Below are 3838 nucleotides of genomic sequence, written 5' to 3' on the forward strand. Positions count from 1 at the left end.
TAAATTGGAGAACAGTAAAAGAGAACGTACTGGATCGCTAGCCACATTAACACATGCTCGAGAGACGACAGACTCTAGTATTTGAGTGTTTACAGTTTCTTGCGAGGTAATATTAAATCTTAACAGTATACTTCTTTTAGACAGGCTCAGTAAGAGTAATTACAGTATTTATACACCCCCGCCATTTCACATTCTGTTCACTCTATGCAGCTGATTGCAGCTCCACTTGTACTCTTGCTATATGTCTACCGTCTAGTCTAACGAATGTCTTCTCTTAAAACCGAGTCTTCTCTAAAAACCGGTGTTAGTGAGAATGTTCAGCGCAAAATCTGCGTGCACTTTTGTAACGACTTGAGGCGTTTATGGTTGTCACAAAAACGAGCAAAAATTGATTGAAGAAAGGGCATCTAGACCCACAGCTGTCGGCCCTCGTCAACATTTTTCTCGCTATAAACGGTGTCGGCAGAAACAAATGAAGTTTGATCAGCATATTCTGTAAAATACGATCATGCACCTAACTAATTATGTACATTGTTGTACACAAGAGCTATAAGACGCTAGGCTTTAACTAAAATCCAGGCTATAGGTAGTATCTGCACTTTAGAGAGTCGGTTAGTGACAGACGAGGGGAGTGTCCCAATATGCTCTGTGAAAGTGTTCAGTACAACAACCAGAAATCTTGACTAATAATTATGCAATTAGTCCGTGAGGAAAACGGAAACAGTCCACTAATTATGTGGCACGGAATCAAATGAGAGGCGGAATGCAGGAAAGATAAGAAAGGTGGGACGGGGACGGAGGTGTACTTGTGGTCCCGTAAGAGAAAGGTAGGTGGTCATGTTCGATAGAAGAACCACGACTGAAGAACGACACCAAAATAGTGAAAATATGCACAATATCTCAAATTTTGCAAGCAGCTCCACATGTCCAGTATGAGAAGGCGATACATTTTTAAACAGCGTTTAAATTACTCCAACTGTGCTCCTGTAATAGACCTGCGGTGGCCGGTTCTAACAAAACAACACGTGTCATACCACGTGACTACATTGTCAGATGAAATGATCAGACGAAATAGTTTGCACCGTCTCAATTACTCCCCTCCTCCATGGCAAGTACTTAAAGTGCACGAGTTTGAACCATTAGAAAGGAATGTAGCAATAAGAACTACTAACTGATCAAAAAAGTAAAATCTGCATCTGCTTGATATGTATAGCCGGTGTTGATACTGTACGGAGAAAGTGATCGTGCAGTGTAGTGCTACCTTAATATGTTGAATAACTTGATGTTACGATATTACGCTACAAAATAATCAAACACCTCTAGCAATCCACCATACCAATACACTAATACAAGGCAGCGTACGTCAGTTCCAAACTTTTATTTTTAAAATCGATCTTCGTTCCATGAGTATAATAAATTATTGGGAATTCAAACATAACAAATGCAAACTATGAAACTGTGGTACCGCATACCCGTATGTTTATTGAAGCCCATACTGGAATAATTGACACTGATATTGACATTGATATTGATATTGATATCTAAACTAATTTATACTGATACGGATTATTGATAATGATTAATCCCAATTAATAGTGATATTGATATTGTCAGTTAACTTCGCCCTTAATTCTCCCAGCCACAAGGAGACACAAACCCAACAATCACAAGAACCGTCAGAACCGTCAGATCAGGTACGGCAAACTTGGGCCCAGAACTACGGGAACAACCACCTATTCATGATTTATCCGCCCCGGATTAAAATACAGTTCCAGGCGGACCACATTAGTCCCACCTTAGGAACCTACCCCGACCCATCCTTAGGTTCACATCAGAACAAAAGTAAAACTAGCTCATAACAAAACTAGCTCCGCCCCCTCACCAGGCACAAGATATATGGGTCCTGATCATCACTCTCATAAACCTATCTCTGTTTCTGTACTGCAACAATGGTCAATCTATAATATCTCTTTAATAAGCATCACACATCTGGTCCCCTCCCTCCTGGGGGCGAGTTTAATGCAATACCAGGGAAGCCTGATCTATGGTTGAAGATGGATAACTCCTCTCATTACGGAGATACCAGAGATTCCTAATGGGATTTGAGAGCGGATGATTTGATTGGAATGTCTAGACAATTTATTGTACATTTGGCAGAAGATTATAGGGTAAAGGGTTCTTGAATTGCAAGTGGTAGCTGGTTGAGTAGGTAAAATACCACATGCACTTGAGAAATAGGTATTTTCTAGAGCTAGTTATCATCAGTAAGCTGCAGGGTACGGGTTAAGCTTGAAATTGGTAGATGTTTCCAGAGAATCAGTGATTACGATAGATGCAGGTAACATGAGGCCAAACTTTTCGTATTCTAATTACGTAGACGCAATTAAATAATGTTATTTGGGAGGAGGGCCGAATGTTTTTCTCTACTAGTGATACTGCAGGTTACTGGGTATTAAGTACTCCAGTGTTACTCATGACGTGATATAGGTCATCATGTTTGCAGTATCAAATCACAAATGAAAAAAGTAGTAAAGCGACTGTAAGTAAAACGTTACGCTGATGTCTGAAAAATAAAAGAAAGACTAAAGCGACTGCAGCTTAAATTGATAATGCGACCTTGAATTGAAGATCCAATAGAATTTGACCTCAAGAGATTTAACCTCGAGAAATTAACCTCAATATTTGAGAAGATAGCAAGCATCATCTTTAAAATTAAAAACAAACGCTCGATAGATATACTTATAGATCTGTATTTCAGATAAATGCTATCAAATATATCGTGATCTCGACAAATCTATATCTTGATACAGATAGCTACCAATAACGTGTGAAGTGCAACATTGTATCGGGGATTGCTTGCTAACGCCTCGCTGGACCACAAGTGCCGGACTCTCCGTATCTCATCGTCTTAATGAGAATTGTTGGACACTGACTCACGTGACCGGGAGCAGTGGGGCACGTGACCCAGCAATAGCTCACGTGTCCACCAAATCTGGACCTGTGGAGCATTGTGACATGTCCACTGCTTTCAGTCCACAATCCTTTGACGCTTTGTAATAATTACTACTATATCTTCAAGCTCGATTAAATTGAATGATCCGCGAACTTCACTGGACAATGAAGGAGATGTGATGGGCGATCATCACAACCGTACACAATCATCAAACTAATAACACAGTACTACTACTGATCAGGCAATCCCCCGCCACATAACGAAACCTAGTACTCCTCTCGTAACAACACCTAACAAGATGACGGGAAGGAGAACTATACACAAGGGTGCAATGGCGTGTTTGAATGATGATGTCAAGACCGATTTGAGCTGCAGGCTGGGTGGACCACTCCTAGATGGTGGCTATACCCACTAGACGGGGGTAGACGAAGAGCACGGGGTGGTAGCAAATGACCGGGGCCAGGAGCCGGCTCTGCTACACTACACAGCACCAGACAGTTAGGAACCTGCGCTGATCCTGCCGAATATTTAGATTGGTAAAAACACTTGTTTTAATGCGATTAGAGTGGAACTAACTACTGTAGAGCCGTGTAACAAGACACCAGGGTCCCGACCGTGCTGCCTGGCGTTCCTCCTAAAATACAGGGTATAACTTAAATCAATAGAAATGCCCCACTTTTGCCACAATAATATCCTAATTAACCCTGTGGCGTAAGAAGCGTGGGTATTAATTTCGACAAGCATTGAATTTTAAACGGAGTGTTGCGGCTTTATAGGGGACATATCAAAATATTGCGTACTGTTGTGTCCTGAAACCTGATATAGATCAATTTTGAAAATCCAATCTCTCCAATTGGAATAAGAAAAGAAATAATACCCCACATC

This window comes from Bolinopsis microptera, chromosome 1, assembly GCF_026151205.1.
Source record: "Bolinopsis microptera isolate Bmic1 chromosome 1, MBARI_Bmic_1.0, whole genome shotgun sequence".
Classification (NCBI taxonomy): Eukaryota; Metazoa; Ctenophora; class Tentaculata; order Lobata; family Bolinopsidae; genus Bolinopsis; species Bolinopsis microptera.